The sequence below is a fragment of the Pristis pectinata genome, chromosome 15 (genome assembly GCF_009764475.1).
Source record: "Pristis pectinata isolate sPriPec2 chromosome 15, sPriPec2.1.pri, whole genome shotgun sequence".
Classification (NCBI taxonomy): domain Eukaryota; kingdom Metazoa; phylum Chordata; class Chondrichthyes; order Rhinopristiformes; family Pristidae; genus Pristis; species Pristis pectinata.
Window position 1 is genome coordinate 45,315,117 of NC_067419.1, and position 17,857 is coordinate 45,332,973.

The following is a 17,857-nucleotide window of genomic DNA, read 5'->3' on the forward strand; positions in this document are numbered from 1 at the left end:
GGGGAGGGGAAGGGAGGGGAAGGGAGGGGAAGGGAGGGGAAGGGAGGGGAGGGGAGGGGAGGGGAGGGGAGGGGGACAGTGGCAGGTGAATGATAGATGTAGGCAGACATAGAGAGAGAGAGAGAGAGAAAGGCAGACAGAGAGAGAGAGAGGCAGACAGACAGAGAGAGGAAGAATAAGAAAATATTTTGAGAGGCAGATGGGGGCAGGCGCAGTAGTGTAGCGGTCAGCGTAACGCTATTACAGCGCCAGCAACCTGGGTTCAATTCCGGCCACTGTCTGTAAGGAGTTTGTACGTTCTCCCTGTGTCTGCGTGGGTTTACTCCGGGTTCTCCGGTTTCCTCCCACATTCCAAAGGCGCACAGGTTAGTAGGTTAATGTGGATGTAATTGGGCGGCGCGGGCTCGTTGGGACGGAAGGGCCTGTTACCGTGCTGTATAAGTAAAGTTTTAAAGTTTTATAAAGTGGGGGAAACGGGGGTGTGAAGATTGGAGACAGACAGCTGGAGGAACTCAGTGGGTCAGGCAGCATCTGTGGAGGGAACTGGACAGTCTTGGATGAAGACCTTTCACCTGGACTGCCAGTGTAGAGGGGAGATCGTCAGTAAAGGGGAGACCCTAGATTAAGGAGCGTTTACTTGTTCTGCAGCAGGGTCTCTGACCGGAAACGCCAACTGTTTCTTCCCCCACGGAAGCTGCCTGACCTGCTGAACCCTCCCACCATTCACTGATTTTGTTTCGGATTTCCAGCAGCTGCAGCTTTTTATTCATTATTCCCCCTCTGGTCTTCGTTGGAAGAGGTCTTCAAGCCACTGAGCAAGACAGGAGTGTCACTTGAATTATGTTCAGATCTCAGGGGGCAGGAATTGAACTCACTGCGAATGAAATTCCGCCAATGCCCCGATTTAAACCTCTTTGCATTGTAAAATTAACAACTTAAACTCTGCTGGTGCCATTTCCAACCCAGCATTTGGGCTCCAAATTCCAGCATCTGCAGCCTCCCGTGGCTCTCTGAATGCGTTTGCAGTTTTACTAGTGCGACTGAAAATAAGGGTTACGTTAACTAATCGATTCTGGAAGAAAGATCACGCAGAATTTAATCCATTTCTGCAGTGGCCGGTGACAACAAACAACGAGAGGGGTTGTGGTCTGGAACTGAGCTCAGGAAGACAAATTCACAAGGTAATTCGGATTAACGCGGTTTCTGCTGCTGGTCAGGATTGTTACCTCGTTTTACCTTCAAGAATCTGTTGCAATTCGGGAGAAACGCAAGGAGACAAAGTCAAAAAGCAGGAACTTACCGGAGGGGCTGGAAAAATGAGGCAGGGGGTCGCTGAGGACTCTGGAGTTTTAACTCGCCTCTCCACTCAGCCTGAGCCTGGACACGTCGGTGAATGACACTGCGGGCACTGACCCAGATTTACCGCAGCTCACTACCTTGTGTGTGTGTGTGTGTGAGAGAGAGAGAGAGGGAAAGGGGGTGGGAACTGTTCCGAGCACCCGCAAAGACCTGCATTTCTACAGGACCGTTCCAGGGACACGTCAGACCCAGCGAGCTGCTCTTCCACATGTAGCCACAGTGGGGTGCTGCTGCGCCCAGCTTGCGTACAGCAAGATCCCACTACGGGACAAGGCTCGGGGTTTTACTGAGGGGCCGGAATTGGCCTGGGCATCTTAACCTTTTGCCCCCCAACCCTTACGGTGTAGGGTGATATTCGGCCCGTTGTCCCCATGCTAGTTAAGAGATGAGGATTTCTTTATTAGTCACATGTACATCGAAACACACGGTGAAATGCATCTTTTGCGTCGAGTGTTCTGGGGGCAGCCCGCAAGTGTCGCCACGCTTCCGGCGCCAACGTAGCACGCCCGCAACTTCCTAACCCGTACATCTTGGGAATGTGGGAGGAAACCGGAGCACCCGGAGGAAACCCACTCAGTCACGGGGAGAACGTACAAACTCCTTACAGACAGCGGCCGGAATCGAACCCGGGTCGCTGGTGCTGTAATAGCGTTATGCTGACTGCTACACTACTGCCATTAAGTCCAATTTCCCAACACTTTCAGTTAATTTTTTAATGTTTTAACAAGTATTTTAATAATTGCTTCTTTAGTTCTTGACCATTTTTAATGGGGGGAGCACGCCTTTGAAGTCAATCAAAGATTTTCAGTGGGTTGTTGTGGGCGTGGCTTGGTCTGGCCCACCCACACCTCCCTGTTATTAGGAGGTCCTGCTGCCAATCACAGTCACCTCCCTCATCCCCTGCACGGCTGGGCCCCACCTGGCTCCATCTGCCTATCATCATTCACCCCTCTAAGGTCCACCTATCACCTTCTGGCCCCCGTCTCACCGCTCCCCCTCTCCATGTTATACTGGCCATCTCCCCTCTCAATCCTGATGCAGGGTTTTGACCTGAAACGTCAACAATTCCTTCCCCCCATTCCCCCTCCCCTCCCCTCCCCACCCCATTCTTCCCCCCTTGCTCCTCCCCCTCCCCATTCCCCCTCCATTTCTCCTACCCCTCCCCTCCATTTCCCCCCAACCCTCCGTCTTCCTCTCCTCCTCCTTCCTCCCCACAGATGCTGCTGGACCCACTGAGTTCCTCCAGCAGACTGTTTGCTGCTCCAGATTCCAGCATCCGCAATCTCCTGTGTCCTGCACAGGAGACCGGGCCCGGGAGATCCGAAGAATGGGGAAGGCAGGTGAAGAGGTGCGGATCCATCCAGGAAATCCAGGCCTTCCGGTACGCAAGCTCCCACAACAAACCAAAAAAAAACTGCAGATGCTGAAAATCTGAAATAAAAAAACAGAAAGTACTAGAAACACTCAGCAGGTCAGGCAGCGTCTGTGGAGAGATAAACAGAGTTAGCACTATGAAGATACACCCTTTCTCCTATCCATTTCCCCCTCCCACGCTCTCTACATCTTGCTTCCCCACCTTCCCAGTTCTGAAAGTTGTCTGATCTGAAACATTAACTCTGTTTCCCTCCACCCCTGCTGCCTGACCTGCTGAGCGTTTCCAGCATTTTCTCCTCTTGTCTCAAACCTCCACAAGCAGAATTGTGATAGTGACCAGTCTGTTTCATTCCTTGTACTTGCTAGAGGTGAGAGAGGACTTGATTGAAATATACAGGAGCTAAGGGGCCTTGACAGGGTGGATGTGGAGCAGATGTTTCCTCTTGAGGGACATTCCAGAACTGGGCCATTTAAGGGAGAGTTGAGATGAAAATGTTTTCTCTCGGACAGTTGTGAGTCTTTGGAACTCTCTCCCTCAAAGGCTGGTACCCTATTCCGTTCCAAATGTCAAATGTTCATATTTTAGCTTTAATTTGTGTTGAGGAGAGAATAGCGGCCAGGTTACTGCACAGAACTCCCAACTCATCCTCAGAATACTTCTTCAAAGGACGTGAGGCGGTGCAGAAGAGATTTGCGAATGATGTTGTCAGGACTGTTGCAGTTGGACAAGATGTTGGTGAGGTTGCACCTGGAGTACGGTGTACAGAAAGACGTCATTAGGCTGGAGAGAGTGCAATGAAGATTTATGAGACAGTTGCCAGGACTCGAGGACCTGAGTTACAGGGAAGGTTTGGGCAGGCTGGGTCTTTTATTCCTTGGAGCGTAGGGATGACCTTGTAGAGGTTTATAAAACCAGGAGAGGCAGAGACAGGATAGAGAGTCACAGTCCTTTTCGCAGTCTAAAACTAGAGGGCATGGGTTTAAGGTGAGAGTCATAGAGTCATACAGCATGGAAACAGGCCCTTCGGCCCAACTGGTCCATGCCGACCAAGTTGTCCCATCCAAGCTAGTCCCATTTGTCAGTGTTTGATCCCCAACCTTCTAAACCTTTCCTATCCATGTACCTGTCCAAGTGCGTTTTAAAAGTTGATATTGTACCTGCCTCAACCGCTCCCTCTGGCAGCTCGTTCCACATAGGTACCACCCTTTGAGTAAAAAAGTTGCCCCTCAAGTTCCTCTTAGATCTTCCACCTCTCACCTTAAACCCATGTCCTCTGGTTCTTGATTCCCCAAATCTGGGAAAGAGACTGAGTCCATTCACCCTATCTGTGCCCCTCATTTTATACACAAGATCACCTCTCAGTCTCCTACGCTCTAAGGAATAAAGACTTAGCCTGTCCAGCCTCTCCCTATAACTCAGTCCCTCAAGTCCTGGCAACATTCTTGTAAATCTTTTCTGTGCTCTTTCCAGTTTAATAACGTCTTTCCTATAGCAGGGCGACCAAAACGGAACACAATACTCCAAGTGTGGCCTCACTGGCATCCTCCCAACTTTTGTACTCAATGCCCTGACTTATGAAGGCCAGTGTGGCAAAAGCCTTCTTCACCACCCCTGTCTACCTGTGACTCCACCTTCAGGGAACCATGTACTTGTACACCAAGGTGCCTCTGTTCTACAACACTCCCAGGGCCCTGCCGTTCACTGTGAAAGTCCTATCTGGATTTGACTTTCCAAAATGCAACACCTCACACTTATCCGAATTAAATGCCATCTGCCATTCCTCGGCCCACTTACTCAGCTGATCAAGATCCCCCTGTAATTCTTGATAACCTTCATGTCCATCATACCACCTATTTTAGTGTCAAATGCAAACTTACTAACCACACCTTGTATATTCTTATCCAAATCATTGAGACGGGTGACAAACAACAATGGGCCCAGCACTAGTCACAGGCCTCCAGTCCGAGAAACAATCTTCTACCATCATCCTCCACTTTCTACCATCAAGCCAATTGTATATCCAATTAGCCATGGAATCTCTCCCTGGATTCCATGCGATCTAACCTTCCATAGCAGCCTCCCATGTGGAACCTTGTCAAAGGCCTTACCAAAGTCCATCAACTTCCTTAGTCACTTCATCAAAAAACTCAATCAAGTTCATAAGACACGATCTCCCATGCACAAAGCCATGCTGACTACCCTAATCAACCCCCGTCTTTCCAGATGTTCGTATATCTTATCCCTCAGAATCCTCTCCAGTAACTTACCTACCACAGATATTAAGACGTACTGGCCTATAGATCCCAGCTTTTTCTTTGCTGCCCTTCTGAAATAAAAGGCCCAACATTCGCGACTCTCCAGTCTACTGGCACCTCACCCGTGGCTAACGATGATGCAAATATCTCAGCCGGGTCTCCTGCAATTTCTTCTCTAGCGTCCCACAGTGTTCTTGGATACACCTTGTCAGACCCTGGAGACTTGTCTATCTTCATAACTTCTAAGACATCCAGCACCTCCTCTACTGTAAAGCAGACAATCCCCAAGACTTCCCCATTTACTTTTCCAAGTTCCAAAGTCTTCACGTCTTTCTCCAGGGTAAAAACAGAGGAGAAATATTCATTAAGGACCTCACCCATCTCCTGCGACTCCACACAAAGTTGTCCCCTTTGGTCTTTGAGGGGCCCTATTCTCTCTCTCTAGAAGGGAAAGATTTAAAGGGGATCGAAAGGGCAAGTTTTTCACACTGAGAGTTGTACGTATATGGAACGAGCTGCCAGAGGAAGTGGTTGAGGCAGGTACAATTACAACATTTAAAAGGCAGGTACATGGACAGGAAAGGTTTGGAGGGATGTGGGCCAAACACAGGTAAATGGGGCTAGTGTAGATCGGCATCATGGTTGGCATGGATGAGAGGGGCCAAATGGCCTGTTTCCATGTTGCATGACTCAATGAATCACTACAAATCTATGTAATTATGTTAGAAGTCTTACATCGATAGGAGTTAGCATTGCCGTTGGGTTGTTGCGTCTACAGCTGTGTGGACATTGTGGCGAGGCGAGGGTTAAGATAGTGTGCAGGCAGAGATGGTTTGCAGACAGTCTGCAGTCACCCGTGCTGAGCATGGTCCTTGAGAGCAGAGCTCCTCTTTGTACAGCATGGGAGCCGAGGTCACCGGGCACACCAAGACACAGATGCAAACAAAGACTCCAAGGCACACACTAACTATTGGACAATTACTTCACCAGCTCTGAGGTATTATTGGCCATTAACATGTAGTTTCAATTGGTCATTAAGACCTATCTTAGTGGAACATGATTGGTATTTTATGTATGCAAATGAGCGATTCTAAGATGTCCAAAGATTTTAATTGGTCAATATCTGTTTAAAAAAAGACAACTCTGGTTATGGAACTCTGGTTAGGCTGCATTTAGAGTATTGCGTGCAATTCTGGTCACCTCACTATAGGAAGGATGTCGAGGCTTTAGAGAGGCTGCAGGGGAGGTTTACTAGGATGCTGCCTGGATTAGAGGGTATGTGCTATCAGGAGAGGCTGGACAAACTTGGGCTGTTTTCTCTGGAGCAGCGGAGGCTGAGGGGTGATCTGTTGGAAGTGTATAAAGTTATGAGGGGCATAGATAGGGTGGACAAGCAATATCTTTTTCCCACTATTGAGCGATCCAATACCAGAGGGCATGCATTTAAGGTGAGAGGGGGTAGGTTCAGAACAGACGTGAGGGGTATGTTTTTTACTGAGAGAGTGGTGGATGCCTGGAATGTGTTGCCTGATAGGGTGGTGGAGGCAAATTCATTGGGGGCTTTTAAGAGGGGCTTGGATGGGCACATGAATGAGAGGAAAATGGAGAGATATGGGCATTCTGTAGGTAGGAGGGAATAGCTATGTTGGCACAACATTGTGGGCTGAAGGGCCTGTTCTGTGCTGTACTGTTCTATGTTCTAACTCTTTGTTGAAACTTGTTGTCAGAGTCCAGTTAATCGGTGATGACAGGGTCAACCAATTACTAGCGGTCAAAGTACATCAATAGTTTGGACGAAGTAACTGAAGTTTGCCAATGGCATGAAAGTGGGTGAGTTGTGAGGAAGACGGAAGGAGATCTCAAGGAGATTTAGACAAGTTGAATGTGGTGGATGCAGTATAACATAGAATATTACAGCACAGTACAGGCCCTTCGGTCCACGATGTTGTGCCGACATTTTATCCTGCTTTAAAATCTATCCAACCCTTCCCTCCCACATAGCCTCCCATTTCTCTATCATTCACGTGTCTATCTAAGAGTCTCTTAAGTGTCCCTAACGTATCTGCCTCCACAACGTCTGCCGGCAGTGCGTTCCACGCACCCACCACTCTGTGTAAAAACTTACCCCCGACATCCCCCTTATACCTTCCTCCAATCACCTTAATATTATGCCCCCTCATGTTAGCCATAAACATGTGAAGTTATCTGCTTTGGTAAGTAAAACAAAAAGTGTTAGTTAATGGCGACAGATCAGGAGATGTTGATGTGCGGAGAGACCTGGGTGTCCTTGTACACCAGTTACTGAGAGCAAACCTGCTGTTGGAGCAACCAACTTAGAAGGGAAGTGGTACATTGGCCTTCATTGTAAGAGTACAGGAGCAAGGATGTCTTACTGCAGTTATACAGGGCCTTGGGGAGGTCGCACCTGGAGCACTGTTTGCATCTTTGGTTTCCTTACCTCCGAAAAGGATGAACATGGAACACTACAGCATAGTACAGGCCCTTCGGCCCACAATGTTCTGCCGACATTTTATCCTGCTCTAAGATCTATCTAACCCTTCCCTCCCAAATAACCCTCCATTCCTCTGTCATTCATGTGTCTATCTAAGAGTCTCTTAAATGTCCCTAATGTATCTGCCCCCACAACCTCTGCCGGCAGTGCGTTCCACGCACCCACCACTCTCTGTGTAAAAAAAAACTTACCCCTGACATCCCCCTTATGCCTTCCTCTGATCACCTTAAAATTATGTCCCCTCGTGTTAGCCATTGTTGCCCTGGGAAAAAGTCTCTGACTGTCCACTCGATCTATGCCTCTTATCATCTTGTGCACCTCTATCAAGTCACCTCTCATCCTCCTTCTCTCCAAAGAGAAAAACCCTAGCTCACTCAACCTATCCTCATAAGACATGCTCTCCAATCCAGGCAGCATCCTGGTAAATCTCCTGTGCACCTTCTCTAAAGCTTCCACATCCTTCCTATAATGAGGTGACCAGAACTGAACTGCAAAGTGTGAAGAGTGTTGGTAGACGGAATTTAATCCTGACGAGTGCAAGGTGATGCATTTTGGGAAGTCAAATAGGGGTAGGACATGTACAGTAAATGGTAGGGTGCTGAGGAACATTGATGAACAGAGGAACCTTGGGGTTCAAGTCCATAGTTCCCTGTAAGTAGCAGCATGGGTAGATAAGGTGAAGAAGGCATATGGTATGCTTGCCTAACTTGGTCAGGGCATAGAATATAGAAGTTGGGACATTATGTTGCAACTTCACAAGACATTGGTTAGATTGCATGGAGTATTGTGTGCAGATCTGTTCACCACACTATTGGAAGAATGTGGTTGCACTGGAGAGTGCAGAGGAGATTCACCAGGATGTTGCCTGGATTGAAGGACTTTAGTTAGGGGGAGAAATTGGATAGGCTGGGTTTATTTTCCCTGGAGTAAAAGATGCTGAGGGGTGACCTGATAGAGGTGTATAAAATTATAAGAGGTATAGATAGGGTAGATAGTCAGAATCTTTCTCTCCCCCCCCCCCCTCCCCGGGTGCTCTGATGTCCTTCGATATTCCAAAAATGCAAAGATTTTTCAGTTAATTGGCTGCTATAAATTGCTCCTAGGGTGCAGAGAAGTGGTAGGATCTGGGGGTGGGAAATGTGGGGAAAACAAAATGGGATAGTGTAAATGAGTGATTGAGGGCCAGTATAGATGGTGGGCTGAAGGGCCTGTTTCCAGGCTGTATCTCCAGGAAAGGAGGAACCATTCCAAATGAAGATGTTATTGCGTTCCAGTTCACAATAAGGAAAATAAAACTACCAGACAGACTAGAATTGTCAGAATGTTGGCTTATGTTGTCCCTTGTACTACCTCCAATAACTCGAGGCCCCTCCCCTCACACCATCCAATAACAGACAGTCCTTCCCTCCAATAGCTGATGACCCTTCCATCTACCCCCTCCAATAACTGACAATACCTACCCTCCAATGACTGATGACCCCTCCCTCCACCCACTCCAAAAACAGGGCCCACCCACTACCCCTGCCAATAACTGATAGCTCTACCCTCCAGTAGCTGATGATCCCTCCCTCCACCCCTCCAATAACAGGGCCTGCCCACTACCTCCTCCAATAACTGACAGCTCATCCCTCCAATGACTGATGACCCCTCCCTCCAATAACAGGGCCTGCCCTCTACCTCCTCCAATAACTGACAGCCCTTCCCTCCAATAGCTGATGACCCCCCCCCTCCAATAACGGGGCCCACACTCTACCCCCTCCAATAACTGATGGCTCTTTCCTCCATTCCCCTCCAACTTGAGTCCATGGCCCCCAACTGCCTTGGTGATGAATTGATCTGTACAGACTGTATGCAAGACAAGTTTTTCACTGCACCTCGGTACATGTGACAATAATAAACCAATTTACCAATTTGGAGAGATCTTGTGATTACAGAACATTGCAATCAACTCCCTCCAGTGTTTGGGATAACATGATGTGGGTCTGAACACAGAGAAGAACGAAGGAGAGGTGCTGAATGGTGGGTTGCCTTTACTCAGTGTTTGCATACATGGTACGGCACTGACGTGAAACAGGGACAGAGGAGTGGGAGAACGAAAGGGAAGGTCCGTTGAAAAGGAGAGACTAAGTGGCAAAAGTGGTGCCTCTGTTATTAATTCTGTTATTGTTGTTTCAGTATTTCAATTTGCACTCCTTCAGATTGAATCGTTCTGTTGCTTTGCACTCAGAGCTGTATTTATTCTCACCACGTATACTGTTTACTCTGTGAGTACCTACCGTACTGTACTGAGTACCTACTGGATACTGAAAGGCCTAGATAGAGCGGATGTGGAGAAGATTTTTCCATTAGCAAATCCAAGGGCACAGCCTCAGAATAAAGGGACGTCCCTTTAGAACTCAGAGGAGGAGGAATTTCTTCAGCCAGAGGGTGGTGAATCTGTGGAATTCGTTGCCACAGAGGGCTGTGGAGGCCAAGTCATTGGGTGTATTTAAGGAAGAGATTGATAGGTTCTTGTCTGGTAAGGGGGTTAAAGGTTTTGCGGAGAAGGCAGGAGAATGGGGTTGGAAAAAAAATCAGCCATGATTGAATGGCGGACCAGACTCGATGGGCTGAATGGCCTAATTCTGTTCCTATTTCTCTTATGGTGAGCTTCACGCGAGCAAGGAATTTCATTGCTTGCGTATAATCTGAATCTGAATCTAATAAAGCACAGTGACAAAATTCTAATAGTGTGATTGCAGAATCATCATCTTAAATTTTCTCTCAATTGTGAAGGAGTGCTGGAAATCTGCAATAAAAATGCTGGGGTTATCTAAAACCGTTAAACTCAACTTTGAGTTTGCAGGGCAGTAACATTCGCAGTGAGAAATCGAGAGGGTGCTCCTCGAACTCACATGGAGTTTTGCTGGAACCACACAGGAGACTGAGGGCAGAGGACAGAGTGGAGTTGTGATGGAGAATTAAAGGGACATGACCTCTAATTCTCTAGGTCTTTATTCCTTGGAATGCAGGAGAATGAGGGACGACCTTATAGAGGTGTTTAAAATTATGAGAGGCACAGATAAGGTGGACGGTAACAGTCTTTTCCCCAGGGTAGAGAGGTCCAAAACTAGGGGGCATAGGTTTAGGGTGAGAGGGGAAAGATTTAAAAGGGACCTGAGGAGCAACTTTTTCCACACAAGGTAGTGAGTATATGGAACGAGCTGCCAGAGGAAGTGGTTGAGGCAGGTGCGATAGTATCATTTAAGAAACATCTGGATAGGTACATGGAGAGGTGGGGCTTAGAGGGATATGAGCCAAAAGCAGGAAATTGGAATTAGGCACCGTGGTCAGTATGGACTGGTTGGGCCGAAGGGCCTGTATCCAAGCTCTATGATTCTATGACCAAGACTCAAGTGGAAAGATAGGAGATTGGAATATGTGTGAGGAGGTGTGTCAGTTACAACATCTTAGATTCCTTCTCACCAGTGGTTCAGTTTTGGGGATCTGCAGCACAAGGAAGGTAAAGAGAATCCAGTGCAGAATCACCAGAACTTAGACCGGGTCCAACAGGTTATCAGTTATTGGGGGAGTAGGACCGTCAGTTATTGGAGGGGGTGGAGAGGAGGCCCTGGAGTTATTAGCAGGGCTGGAGGGATAGTTCTAATGGCCAACAAGATGAAGATGTATGGGAAGTACAAAGAAACTACAGAGGCATGGATTTATACAGCACAGAAACAGGCCCTCCAGCCCAACTCGTCCATGGCCACCCAGCTGCCTACCTGAACGAGTCTTGTTTGGCCCATATCCCTCTCAACCTTTCCTATCCATGTTACTGACCAAATGGAATTGTACCCACCTCTACCTCCTCTGGCAGCTCGTTCCATACACCTACCACCCTGCGTGTGAAAAAGTTGCCCCTCGGGTCCCCTTTAAATTTTTCCCGCCTCTCCTTAAGTTCAGTTCACACTTTCCCGCATTAAACCATCTCTGAATTTGAACTATGCCCTTTAGTTTTACATAGAACACTACAGCACAGTACAGGCCCTTCAGCCCACAATGTTGTGCCGACATTTTATCCTGCTCTAAGATCTATCTAACCCTTTCCACCCACACAGCCCCCCAATTTCTCTATCATTCATGTGTCTAAGAGTCTCATAAATGTCCGTAATGTATCTGCCCCCACAACCTCTGCCAGCAGTGCGTTCCACGCACCCACCACTCTGTGTAAAAACAAGCTTACCCCTGACATTCCTCATATCTTCCTCCAATCACCTTAAAATTATGTCCCCTTGTGTTAGCCATTGTCACCCTGGGAAAAAGTCTCTGACTGTCCATTCGATCTATGCCTCTTATCATCTTGTACACCTCTATCAAGTCACCTCTCATCCTTCTTCTCTCCAAAGAGAAAAGCTCTAGCTCACTCAACCTATCCTCCCTATCCTGGGAAAAAGACTGTGGCCATTAGTTTTCCCTTCCCCACCCACCCCACCCAGCTGGACCCCAACCCCAAGCCAGACCAGGTCCCTGTTTGAGGTTTAGAAACTGAACTGAATTCGATGGTCAGCCGTGATCAGATTGAGCAACAGAACGGGCTCAAAGGTCTGAACTACCCATCTTCTGTCAGTGCTGAGATTGCTTAAGATGAGATGAGATACCTTTATTAGTCACATGTACATTGAAACACACAGTGAAATGCATCTTTTTGCGTAGAGTGTTCTGGGGGCAGCCCACGAGTGTCGCCACGCTTCCGGCACGAACATAGCATGCCCACAACTTCCTAACCCATACGTCTTTGGAATGTGGGAGGAAACCAGAGCACCCGGAGGAAACCCACACAGACACGGGGAGAACATACAAACTCCTTACAGACAGCGGCCAGATTCGAACCCAGGTCGCTGGCGCTGTAAAGCATTACGCTAACCGCTACACTGTCGCGCCTGCCCCGTTTTAATATCCCTGTTTTAACAGGAGAAATCGATGTGGAACCCTGGGATAGGGAGAGAGCTGGTTGTGCAGGAATTGCAGAAATAATGAGTCTGTGAGGAGTTTTAAAAGCGCTGGTGGTAAAGGTTGGGGCAGGATCTGACAAAGAACGGGGTAAGGTAGGAAAGAATGGCACAAAAGCAAAGGGAGATGGTAGAGTCTGCAGGGATAGTGTATTTGGCATTTCAGAAGCAGCAGGAACTGAGTTCATAGCTGCAGGAGCAAATCAGAAGAAAAGAAAAAAATGATGGCTGAGTTTGGGACTTCACTGGCTGAACACTTCCTACATCACAAGTGTCCAACAGTCAAAACGTGATTAAATCACTGCAAGGTGTTGCGTGATAGCCCCAGGTTGCAAACGATGTGTTACAAATAAATACCAGTCTTGTCCTTGCCCTGATCAGAAGTCACAGGGAAAGGTCCCAGAGATATAGGAACAGTCTACAAATACAAGTCATTTAGAAATGACAAATACAAATCACAAAGAGCAGGGGTCCCAGAACATATCCCCGCGGAACACCACTGGTCACCGACCTCCACGCAGAATACGCTCCATCTACCACCATCCTGTCTTCTCTGGGCGAGCCAATTCTGAATCTACACAGCCACGGTTCCCTGGATCCCATGCCTCCTGACTTTCTGAATGAGCCTTCATGAGGAACCTTATCAAACGCCTTACTAAAATCCATGTACACCACATCCACTGCTCTACTGTCATCAATGTGTTTTGTCACATCCTCAAAGAATTCAGTCAGGCTTGTGAGGCACAACCTGCCCCTCACAGCGCCATGCTGACTGTCCCTAATCAGCCTATGCTTCTCCAAATGCCCATAAATCCTGTCTCTCAGAATCTTCTCCAGTAATTGCCCACCACTGAAGTAAGACTCACTGGTCTGTAATTCCCAGGGTTATCCCTACTCGCTTTCTTGAACAAAAGAACAACGTTTGCCACCGTCCAATTATCTGGCACTACTCCTGTGGCCAGTGAGGACGCAAAGATCATCGCCAAAGGCACAGCAATCTCTTCCCTCACTTTCCGTAATAACCTTGGATATATCCCGTCTGGCCCCAGTGACTTATCTATCTCAATGTTTTTCCAAAAGTTCCAGCATATCTTCTTTCCTCATGTCGACATGTCCTAGCGTATCAACCTATTATACCCCATCCTCACAAACGTCAAGGTCTCTCTCACTGATATTCATTCAGGACCTCCCCTGACTCTGGGGACATTTCCTCTTTTATCCCCAATCGGTCCTGCCCTCACTCTAGTCATCCTATTCTTCACATACGTGTAGAACGCCTTGTTTTCCTTAATCCTACTCACCAAGGCCTCTTCATGCCCCCTTCTAGCTCTCCTAAGTCCATTCTTAAGCTCCCTCCTGGCTACCTTGTAACTCTCCAGAGCCCTGTCTGATCCTTGCTTTCTAAACCTTAGGTAAGCTTTCTTCCTCTTGACAAGATATTCTACGTCTCGTCAACTATGGTTCCTTCACTCTACCATCCTTATCCTACCTCAATGGTACAAACCCATCCAAAACACCATGCAAGTACTCCCTAAACAACCTCCACATTTCTGTTGTGCACTTCCCCAAGAACATCTGTTCCCAATTTAAACTCCCAAGTTCCTGCCTATTAGTATCATAATTCCCCCTCCCCCAATTAAATACTTCATATTGTCTGCTCCTATTCCTCTCCAAGGCTATGGTAAAGGTCAAGGAGTTCTCCAAAATGCTCTCCCACTGAGAGATCTGAAACCTGATCAGGCTCATTGCCTAGTACCAGGCCCAGTATGGCCTCTTCTCTAGTCAGCCTGTCCACAAACTGTGTCAGGAATCCTTCCTGTACACACCAAACAAACTCTGCCCCATCTATCCCCTTTACACTAAGGAGGTGCCAATCAATATTAGGTAAGTTGAAATCACCCATAACAACGACCCTGTTATTTTTGCACCTCTCCAAAATCTGCCTCCTGATCTGCTCCTCAGTGTCTCTGCTGCTATTGGGGGGGGTCTGTAGAATACTCCCAATAGTGATTGCTCCCTTCCTGTTTCTGACTTCCACCTACACTGACTCAGTAGATGATCCCTCCAGGACATCCTCCCTTCCTACAGCTGTGACACCGTCCCTGATCAGCAAAGCCACTCCCCCACCTCCATCTCTAACCCTTTTGAAACATCTGAAGATCTCTTTATTAGTCACATGTACATCGAAACACACAGTGAAATGCATCTTTTGCGTCGTGTTCTGGGGGCAGTCCGCAAGTGTCGCCACGCTTCCAGCGCCAACGTAGCATGCCCACAACTTCCTAACCCGTACGTCTTTGGAATGTGGGAGGAAACCGGAGCACCCGGAGGAAACCCACGCAGACACGGGGAGAACGTACAAACTCCTTACAGACAGCGGCGGGATTTGAACCCGGGTCATAGCGTTGTGCTAACTGTGCACGCTAGAAAATGGCACTGAAGTAAAAAGATCAGCCAATGTCTCAAGGAATGCCAGAATAAGTGCAAAGGACCAAATGCTTCTCATGTTCTTTGAAATTACCTCGACAACTTTAGAGAAGAGCAGGAAGGTTGAGTGAAGGCTACAGCTAGACATACAAATAAAAAAAATAAACTATTAACATATTATACATGACAAAATAAACGTAATGACATTAGTACAAGAGAAAAAAATAGACTGAGGTAGTGCATTTAGTGCACAAGTAGATGCAGCGTGTAGAAAGACTGAGGAAGGATGGGCAGTTGAAAGGGCAGAATTGCAGTCAGCTGGATGGGCTGAAATGTGTCTAATTTAATATGAGAAGCATCAGGAACAAGGGTGATGAACTTAGAGCATGGGTCAGTACATGAAACTATGACGTTGTGGCCACTACAGAGACTTGGCTGTCACAAGGACTACCATCAAAACCAACCTGCCTACATGCTTGTCTAGTTTCTGCATATGGTTACAACTGAAATGCATATATACTGCTCCAACTAGAGTCTTAGTTTGTTAATTTATGATTGTAACGTATTCTTGACGCTGCTGCAAAGAGCCAATTTTCATACCATTTATACCCTGAATCAGCCATGATTGAACAGCAGAGCAGACACGATGGGCCAAATGGCCCAGTTCTGCTCCTATATCTTAATACAGCACATATGCCCACAACAAACTTAAAACTAAACTGTGCGAAGAAGAAATAAGCAGAAATGTCTTGTTTACTTTTTATTCCATTATTTTACAGACAATTTAAGCAGAAGCAAGAGGCTTGAAATTCCAGAGTGCAGGAAAACAGATTTATCCAAGGAGACATAGGGAAACATTCAAGGTGATCCTTCTGGACCAAGTGCTTGCATACTTCCCCACCGATCAAGACTTCCACCATTGATCAGGGAGTTACATGATGCACCACTGGGGACCATGTTTGGACACCAGAGAAAGGAGGGGGTATAAGGCGCATGATGCACTTCCTATTGTTCGGGTACCATAGCAACAAACACTGGTCATTGCCACATTGGTGTGTGCAAATCAGCTGCCTTGTTTCCAATAGGACAGACTACAACAGTCAGTACTTAATTGGCTGCAAGGCATCAGGCATGTCCCAAAGTTGTGAACAGCTCTGTACAAAAAGCAAGATGCTGGAGGAACCCAACGGGTCAGGCAGCATCTGTGGAGGGAAACGCACAGTCGACGCTTCAGGTTAAGAGGGGAGACAACCAGTATAAAAGAGGTGAGGGGAAGAGGTGGTGGGTGGATCCAGGTAGGTAGGTGAGTGGTGATAGGCAGGTGGCAGAGGGGAGAGTGGGAATGCTGACAGAGGCTGAGAGGTGAGAGGGAGAGGAACAAAAGGCTGCAAGATGGTGGAATCTGACAGGAGAGGGAGTGGAGCATGGAATAAAGTGGGGGGAGGTGGGATGGACAGATGGGAACAGCGGGCAGAGTGTGTGGGTGTTGTGTAGATGGAGGAGGGGAAAGAAACGGGGGATTGGGGGCTGGGGTTGGTGTAGGAAGAACTGGGTAGATCAGAAGAAAAGAGACCAGGTGGGGGTAGTTCACCTGAATTTGGAGAACCCAATTATTCATGCTGTTGTGTTGAAGACTACCCAGGCAGAATACAAGGTGCTGTTCCTCCAGCTCTGTACAAATGCAAGTCTCACCCGTCAAAAGGACGTTGCTATCAAATGTGTATATACTCCTCGCATCCGAGAACAACCCCAAGATACAGTGTGGGTGTCCAGCTGCAATTATATAAACTACTCCTTGCCGAAGGCATACCTACAAATCAAGAGGGGGGTTTTGGTTTTGACCCAGATAAAGAGGTCACAACCCTCTCGGAATTTCAGGGGGCAATTCTGAAGCCTGCATCATAGTTGAAGCAACGACTTGATCTCTGGTACTTGAAGCATGAAGACCAGCCATCAGATAGAAAATGTTTCAGGGTACCAGAAGAGCAACGCAAAAACTAATTCAATAGACCAGCTACACAGATCCACCCAATATGTACAGTCCATTCAAGCACCATTGGAAGGAAGAGAATCCAGCATTCTGAAGACAAAAATTAGCACCACATTCGTAACTATAATGTAAACAAGTTTAACAAATTGTCAAGTATCATAATTCAATATTCTCGTTGTGCCTGGTACAGCAGTTCAGATTTAATTGTAACACTTTCCGTTTGTGCCAAGCTACAGGGTAACAAAGCATCCCAAGGTACTTAATGGGTGATAGCAAATATTTGCACTGGGCCACAGAGGTATTGGGCAGGTGATCAAAAGCTCGGTCAAAGAGTGGGGAGAAGCAGAATGGAGGAGAGGTGCTGGAGGAGTTTGGGGGGGGGGGGTGGGAATTCCAGAACACAGAGCCTCAGCATGGCCACCAGGGGTAGGGCAATTAGATTCAGGGGGCAAGTAAGAGACCAGAATGGTGGTGCAGAGATTTGCACGAGGTTCCACCAACTAAAAGCAAGATACTTTCGGGGCCTTTACCAACCCACACTTGCCCTGCTGGGGGCAAAGCACTTACTGTTTATGAAGACCATCTCCTTAAGCTCACACCTCCCAATTCAACCTCGGTCACACAACCAGTCACGGGCAAACGGTTGACCATTTAGGAAGAAAATATCTCTTCATTTCAAAGACTGTGAAACCTTGGAACTCTAAAGGCACCAGTTGAATATTGGAAAGGCTGAGACTGATGGCTCTTTTGGAACTATGGAAACAGTTGAGAAATTATTTATTAGTTTGGGGGTGCTCGAGAGGCAGTTGGGTGGACTGTTGTTTGCGTTCCTCTCCCCTAGAATCCTGACCCGCACTGGTAGAGCAACTCGCCAACATCTCTCCGCGCCCGCCCCCCACCCCCCCAACCCCAGTGACTGTTCCTCAGCTGGGGAGAAGGTTGATGGATGGT

At 47.5% G+C, this 17,857-nt stretch overlaps 1 protein-coding gene and 1 long non-coding RNA gene across 4 annotated transcripts in view; one reads left to right on the forward strand and one right to left on the reverse strand.

Annotated features, from left to right (window-relative positions):
• Positions 1 to 1,833, reverse strand: part of csrp2 (cysteine and glycine-rich protein 2) — a 30,468-nt gene extending 28,635 nt beyond the window's left edge. The window contains exon 1 of one of the 3 annotated variants that reach the window (XM_052029915.1): positions 1,301 to 1,833. The gene's annotated coding sequence lies outside the window, so the exon portion shown is untranslated. The remainder of the gene's footprint in view (positions 1 to 1,300) is intronic. The other 2 variants (XM_052029913.1, XM_052029911.1) reach the window with 2 other exon arrangements.
• Positions 98 to 17,802, forward strand: LOC127578200 (uncharacterized). The gene is made up of 5 exons (XR_007957491.1): positions 98 to 365; positions 1,113 to 1,181; positions 2,577 to 2,740; positions 9,436 to 9,520; positions 15,696 to 17,802. It is a non-coding gene; the product is annotated as an uncharacterized LOC127578200 (long non-coding RNA).
• Positions 17,803 to 17,857: the final 55 nt, after the last annotated feature.